The sequence below is a fragment of the Pan troglodytes genome, chromosome 5, assembly GCF_028858775.2.
Source record: "Pan troglodytes isolate AG18354 chromosome 5, NHGRI_mPanTro3-v2.0_pri, whole genome shotgun sequence".
Classification (NCBI taxonomy): domain Eukaryota; kingdom Metazoa; phylum Chordata; class Mammalia; order Primates; family Hominidae; genus Pan; species Pan troglodytes.
In genome coordinates, this window is record NC_072403.2 from 111,514,332 (window position 1) to 111,522,315 (window position 7,984).

The 7,984-nt window shown below is 41.3% G+C and overlaps 1 pseudogene; it reads left to right on the plus strand.

The window, feature by feature from the left end:
* Positions 1 to 6,408: 6,408 nt before the first annotated feature.
* Positions 6,409 to 7,250, plus strand: LOC107975226 (small ribosomal subunit protein uS3-like; annotated as a pseudogene).
* The last annotated feature ends 734 nt before the right edge of the window (positions 7,251 to 7,984 follow it).

The following is a 7,984-nucleotide window of genomic DNA, read 5'->3' on the forward strand; positions in this document are numbered from 1 at the left end:
CCACCACGCCCAGCTAATTTTTGTATTTTTAGTAGAGATAGGGTTTCACCATATTGGCCAGGATAGTCTCAAACTCCTGACCTCGTGATCCGCCCTCCTCAACTTCCCAAAGTGCTGGGATTACAGGCGTAAACCACCGCACCCCGCCTGTTTTTTACTTTTGAGACGGAGTCTGGGTCTGTCACCCAGGATGGAATGCAGTGGCACAATCTCGGCTCACAGCAACCTCTGCCTTTCCAGTTCAAATGATTCTGCTGCCTCAGCCTCCCAGGTAGCTGGGATTACAGGGATTACAGGCGCGTGCCACCACGTCCGTCTAATCTTTGGATTTTTAGTGGAGAGGGGATTTCGCTAGGCTGGTCTGGAACTCCTAACCTCAGGTGATCCGTCGGCCTCAGCCTCCCAAAATGCTGGGATTAACAGGCGTGGGCAACCAGGCCCGGCCTGGATCAGGCGATTTTTTTTTTTTTTTTTTTTTTTTTTTTTTGAGACGGAGTCTTGCTCTGTCGCCCAGGTTGGAGTGCAGTGGCGCTATCTAGGCTCATTGCAACCTCTGCCTCCCAGGTTCAAGCGATTCTCCTGCCTCAGCCTCCCAAGTAGCTGGGACTACAGGCTCACACCACCACGCCCAGCTAATTTTTGTATTTTTAGTAGAGACAGGGTTTCACCATGTTGGCCAGGATGGTCTCGATTTCCTGACCTCGTGATCCGCCCACCTCGGCCTCCCAAAGTGCTGGGATTACAGGCGTGAGCAACCGCGCCCGGCTGCGATTTTTTTTTTTTTTTTGAGACGGAGTCTCGCTCTGTCGCCCAGGCTGGAGTGCAGTGGCGAGATCTCGGCCGTGACCTTAATGGAGTTATTTTGGAGTGATAAAGTGCAAACTTACGGAGCAGCGGAACCAACAGTTTTGCAGAACATCTAAAAATATTCATGCATATATGTATGCACATGTATGTACATGTATGCACCAAATAGAAACATACTGCAAAAGCCATAATTTAATTTTACAAGACGAAATATTTTGTGTTTTCCATTTCATTTTCATTGTAGCAATGCATTTATTGTAAAACTTATAATTATTTTTCTAAATAATTGGACACGCCAGAAACTTGTTTATAGACAGTCAGCATCTGAGGCAACTTAAGACAGTATTTTTCACATTGTAGGTGGAGACCAATTAGGGTGTGGTAAAATTAAGTATAATCATTTTCCTAAATAGAACAGAAAATACTAGGTAAATCAGAAATAGCAAGGATATTATATTTAAATTTGGTTAAGTTATATATGTGTGTATATACATACACAAACACACATATACACACACAGTCAAGATGTGAAATGCATTTATTTGTATGTGAGAATTAGTCTGCATCAGGTGCGGTGGCTCACGCCTGTAATCCCAGCACCTTGGGATGCTGAAATGGGCAGATCACTTGAGGTCAGGAGTTTGAGACCAGCCTAGCCAACATGGTGAAACCCTGTCTCTACTAAAAATACAAAAATTAGCTGAGTGTGGTGGTGCGCACCTGTAGTCCCAGCTACTCGGGAGGCTGCAGCACAAGAATTGCTTGAACCCAGGAGGCAGAGGTTGCGGTGGGCAGAGATTGTGCCACTGCACTCCAGCCTGGACAACAGAGTGAGACTCCAAATCCACAAAGAAAAAGAAAAAAGAATGAATTAGTCTGGATAAGCTACACTAGGTGAAATTGTGGTAACACCTCCCCACCCCCACCCCTAATCAGCATAGCTTAACATCAAAGTATTTTACATGTCATACGTCACTCCCATAAAGTCCCATAAAGTCGGCTTGCTCTCCTTGGTGGTTGTCTTCCAGATTTTCAAGAATGTGATATTTATATATCCTTCAATTACTCCATTTTGATGGTCTTTACTTCTAGGTTTAAAATCTTTCTAGAGAGAGCACAGAGGACTCATACTAACTCTTACCCAGGGTTAAGAGCCTTGAAACAGAAACAACCCAATCACTTTCTCTCATGGGCCATTGACCAGAATAGACACATGCCTCCAATTTTTAACTGTGAAGAAAGCTGAGGCCAGGCACGGTGGCTCACGCCTGTACTCCCAGCACTTTGGGAGGCCAAGACAGGCGGATCACGAGGTCAGGAGATCAGACCATCATGGCCAGCATGGTGAAACCCCGTCTCCACTAAAATACAAAAATTAGCCGGGCATGGTGGCGCATGCTTGTAATCCTAGCTACTTGGGAGGCTGAGGCAGGAGAATCGCTTGAACCTGGGAGGCGGAGGTTGCAGTGAGCCAAGATCGTGCCACTGCACTCCAGCCTGGGTGTCGGAGTGAGACTCTGTCTCAAAAAAAAAAAAAAAAAAAAAAAGAAAGCTGAGAAATGTAAACGAGTGTGTAGTATACTTCATGAACACTATTGTCTGTTACACTACAGATCACAATAGAAAATATTGGCAGGGCGCGGTGGCTCAGGCCTGTAATCCCAGCACTTTGGGAGGCTGAGGTGGGCGGATCACGAGGTCAAGAGCTCGAGACCATCCTGGCTAACACGGTGAAACCCCGTCTCCACTAAAAACACAAAAAATTAGCCGGGCGTGGTGGCAGGCGCCTGTAGTCCCAGCTACTCGGGAGGCTGAGGCAGGAGAATGGCATGAACCCAGGAGGCGGAGCTTGCAGTGAGCTGAGATCGAGCCATTGCACTCCAGCCTGGGCGACAGAGTGAGACTCCATCTCAAAAAAAATATATATATATATATATATATTTATCTTTATATTTATATTTAAAAGGCACTACCTTAAGAAACTGCAGGCCATGGGCTATTTCACAGATTCAGGATTTCTTCAACTCTCTCAGGGTTTGTTTTGTTTGTTTGTTTTTGTGAAACTGGCATCATCCAGAAGATAAGGATACTGCAATGAATTAGTATTACTAATGTTTTATTCTAAGCGATCCTATTATACTTTGTTGCTATTACTGGACTAGCACTTTTTTTTTTTTTTTTTTTTTTGAGGCAGAGTCTTGCTCTGTCACCCAGGTTGGAGTGCAATGGCTTCAGGCGATTCTCCTGCCTTAGCCTCCCAAGTAGCTGGGATTACAGGTGCCTGCCACCATGCCCAGCTAATTTTTTTTTTTTTTTTTTTTGTATTTTTAGTAGAGATGGGGTTTCACCATGTTGGTCAGGCTGGTCGCAAACTCCTGACCTCAGATAATCCACACACCTCAGCCTCCCAAAGTGCTGGGATTATAGGCATGAGCCACCGTGCCCCGCAATTTTGTTTTATACCTAATTCTGCACTCTTCTTCCTACAAAACAGTGAGATCCTTCATCTTTGTATAAATCTCTTATAGAATTTGGGGGATGTGCTTTGATATAACATTACGGATACAAAATTATGTTGAAAAGTGAGTACTACATTTAGAATGCAAAAAGAGCCGCAACAACTTACTAGAGCTGTGGAAATTCAGGTCCTTTCCCTCTGTGAACTCTTTTAGGCAATTTACCATAAGTGCTACATAGAACCTCTTCCTGTTTGTGACCTGGTTTCTGCTTCCACCAAATGCCCAGCAGCTCCCAGTGCTCATCCCAGTGCAAGTGACAGGCCTGGAGCTTAGGCTTCCTTAGTTTCAGAGTAAATTGCTTTTGAGGTCATTCTATAAATGTAGGTTGAGTTAAATTGACTTGAACCAAAAGCTAACTTCATTTAAGGATATCTCTAGTGGAATAGATAAATTTACAAAAGCTGTTAAAATACATAGATATCCCAGCTTACCTGGATGCAAAAAGATCATGAGCTATCTAGTAGATTTGCCTTTTTTCGCTGATGATTTTTTAAACTTTTCTTTATAATTTTAGGAGTATTGTTTTTCAGACCTCACTACCCACTAATTTAAACTTGATGAAATAAATTAATGTTGTCCCTTCCAATTTTCAACTTACCTTGTGCTTTTCAAATGGGATGTGTTCAATAAATTCTTTTTAAAAAATTTTTTATTTTTCATTTTTGTGGATACATAGTAGGTGTGTATATTTATGGGGGTACATGAGCTATTTTGATACAGGCATGCAATGAGTAATAATCACATCAGGGTAAATGGGTATCCATCATCTCAAGCATTTATCCTTTGTGTTACAAACAATCCAATTATACTCTTTTAGTATTTTAAAATGTTAATAAATTCTTGATGCTAGTGTTCAATCTCCTGTGACAAGAAAGCATTTATCCTTTTTCTTCTTACAGTGCTTTCTCCAGCAGCATGAATACTATTTCTGGTAAACTAGGAGCTAGAAGGTTAGTGGCTTTATCAAGCTCACTTAGTTAAATAGCGGCAAGAATACCTGGAATCCGATTCTTCTGATTCACAGTGCAATAACTTTTTTATCCAACTAGACAGCTTCAACAGAACTACTATGATGAAACCGCTATAAGCACATTATTCTAAGTTTGTAGTACAAGTTTTTCTTCTCAAACACAATTATTGGAGATAATCCTCTCATTTTTAATTAAATTATTATCATAATTACTTTGCTTTGTTATTAATAGTCCTTATTGTGAAAAACATCCTCTTCTTTATGTAGTCATCGCCTGTACCTCCCTTTATTTTTGTTCTGGTATACCTGTATTTGTTGAAGATGAATACACGTCTAAATTATGGAAAAGTGTCTTTGTTTTGTGCTATAAGAGAATAGCACAGACTGGGTAATTTATAATTGTCAACCAAGATAACAGAGAGAGGCTCTCTAAAAGAAAATTATCTTTATTTAGGAATAGGGCATTGCAATAGGAGTATGTGCACCCTTAGTAAACTACATGGGTATTTAGGGAGGTGAAGGAACACAAAGGGTTTTAAAGAAAAAATGAAAAGGATTACATAATTGTTTTGAGATAAGTTAGCCATGGCTACAAGGATCAATTACAAAGGTGACACCAGTCCAAGGTTAGATAGGCAGTTGCTGGGCAGATATCCTCACAGAAATACTGTTTTGTGTGCAAGGTTGCTGTGGTGTTTGTGCAATGTTATGGTTTTTGCAGCATCTTTTGTGATAGTTTTTGTTACCAGGCATTTATTTGTGAGAACCCTTCCTTCATGGCCCTTTGAGGCTCTATTTTTTATTTTTATTTTTTAACCCAAGTGACTCGATTTTGATCTTGACAACTTTCACATGATGAACAGAAATGTATTAGCTCATGGGTTCTTGAGGCTGGGAAGTCCAAGATTGAGGGGCTGGCATCTGGTGAGGGCCTTCTTGCTACATCATCCCATGGCAGAAGGACAAAGAGAAGGTGAGAGAGAGAGAGAGAAAGACAGAGAGAGAGAGAGCAAGACGGGGCCAAACTCATCATTTTATAAGGAATCCATTCCCAGGATAACAGCATTAATCCATTCATGAGGGCAGAGGCCTCATAGCCTAATCACTTCTCGTTAGGCTCCACCTCTCAACATCATGACATTGGAGATCAAGTTTTCAACATGTAAACTTTGAGGGACATATTCAAACTGTAGTATAAAGTGTATTAGTTAAGAACTCAGTCTCTAGACCGATGAGGTTCAAATAATAGCTCTGCTGCTTACCAGTTGTCTAACCCTGGTCAAACTACTTAGTCACTCTGAGTCTGTTTCTTCATCTGTAAAACAGGGATAATTGTTGGTAAGTCATAGGGTTGTGGTGAAGTTTAAATGAACTTAAATGAAATTAGAGCAGTGCCTGATACATAGTAAAAACTCAATAACTGTTAGCTTTTTTTAAATTTAGAACAAATCTGGACTCTATAACATGGACTATAAAGAACTCTGTTTTCAGAGATGAGGAAGCTCTCTTTGTATCTAGCTTCATACAAGGAGGAACATGCTCTGTCTTTTAAGACAAGCCTTTGACACTGTAATGCAGTTGTATTCTGCAGGGAACAATAATCAAATATGTTGGGTTACAATATGCCAGCTTACTCATGCCATTAGATATTTGTTCTGCCCTGTACACTCCTAGATTTGGTGTCCCCGGACATTTGGAGTGATTCCAGAATTCACCTTTCATTTTTGGTTAGTCTAGAATGGCCTTTGAGAGAACAAAATGTATTAATAAGAAATCTTAGAGCCAGATCTCTTCAATCCTATTGTCTGGAGATTCCCAGGATCAAGAAATGGCCTGCATACAAGATTTGCCAGAACAAGAAGTGTCCAAATAATTGGTGAACACCAATCAAGGTTATCCAGCTGGGGAAGCCTGTCTCAATTGTGATGTAACTAAAAGTTTACACCAAGTTATTATATTAGTTTGCTTTAAAAGATGGTGAAAGGAAAATTTATGGAATCCATAAATAAAGGTCAGAAAGATCAAATTTTGGCAGGGTGTCTGTGTTCATTTCCCATTGTTGCTATAACAAATTACCTTATTTTACAGTTCTGGAGGTCAGAAATCCTAAATGTCATCCTTTCCTTTCACTGGTGTGCCACAGCAAGATGGTGGTGCAGTTTTCCAAGAAGAGGAAGTTTGTCATTGATGGTATCTTCAAAGCTGAACTGAATGAAGTTCTCATTCAGGAGCTGGCTGAAGATAGCTACTCTGGAGTTGAGGTCTGAGTTACACCAGCTAGGACAGAAATCTTTACCTTAGCCACCAGAACACAGAATGTTCTTGGTGAGAAGGGCTGGCATATTTGGGAATTGACTGCTGTAGTTCAGAAGAGGTTTGGTTTTTCAGAGGGTAAAGTAGAGCTTTATGCTGAAAAGGTGTCTACAAGAGATATGTGCCATTGTCCAGGCAGAGTCTCTGTGTTACAAACCCCTAGGAGGGCTTGCTGTGCAGAAGGCCTGCTATGGTGTGCTGTGGTTCATCATGGAGTGTGGGGCTAAAGGCTTCAAGGTCATTGTGTCCAGGAAACTCTGAGGACAGAGGGCTAAATCCATGAAGTTTGTGAATGGCCTGATGATCCACAGCTGGGACCCTGTTAATACTATGTTGACACCGCTGTGCACCATGTGCTGCTCCAACAGGGTGTGCTGGGCATCAAGGTGAAGGTCATGCTTCCCTGGGAACCAGCTGGTAAGATTAGCCCTAGGAAGTCCCTGCCCGACCAGGGGCAGGGGACCCATCTTTGGGTTCGTGGAACCCAAAGATGAGATACTCTCCACCACTCCCATCTCAGAACAGAAGGGTAGGAAGCCAGAGCCACCTGCCATGTCCCAGCCAGTCCCCACAGCATAGCAGGGTCTACTTAGCAGCTGTGTCTGGAGTCTGGATGTTGTTCTGTAAATAACTTTAATAAAATCTTGTACAAAGAAAAAAGTCCTAAAGTCGTAGATGCATCTCACTATGCTAAAATTAAGATGTCAGCAGGGCTCTATTCCTCTCTAAAGAATCTAGAGGATAATCTGTATTCCTGCCTTTTCCAGTTTCTAGAGGTTCCCACATTTCTTGGCTCATGGCTCCCTTCATCTTCAAAACCAGCCATGGCCAGTTGAGTCTTTCTCATGTTGTGTCACTCTAAATTGTACCTTCTTCTTCCACATTTAAAGTACCCTTGTGATTACTACCCTGGGCCTACCTGGATAATCTGGGATAATTTTCTTATTTTAAATTCAGCTCACTAGCAACCTAAATTCCATCTGCAACCTTAATTCCTCCCTGCCATGTAACATAACATATTCACAGGTTCTGGGGATTCAGATGAGGACATCTTTGGAGACTACTATTTTGACTGCTACAGCGTCTTCAGATTGTTAATCAGCTCTGGCCCACAGACTTAAGTATCTAGGCTCTTCAGCAAGTATGTTCTTAGGGTACAAGTTGATGTATCAGATTGTTATAACTTGATAGCACTAACTTCAACCAACTTCTATTGATCTAATTTTGTACTTATGAAGCAATCTTTCAATAATAATTTGGTTTCCCACATTAATTTGCCTATGGAAATATAATGCTATGAGCAGTAAAAAAGTATTTAGTCAATTGGCAATTATCTTTATAAATCAATTAATTTGTATTGTTTTTTCTTTTTTTT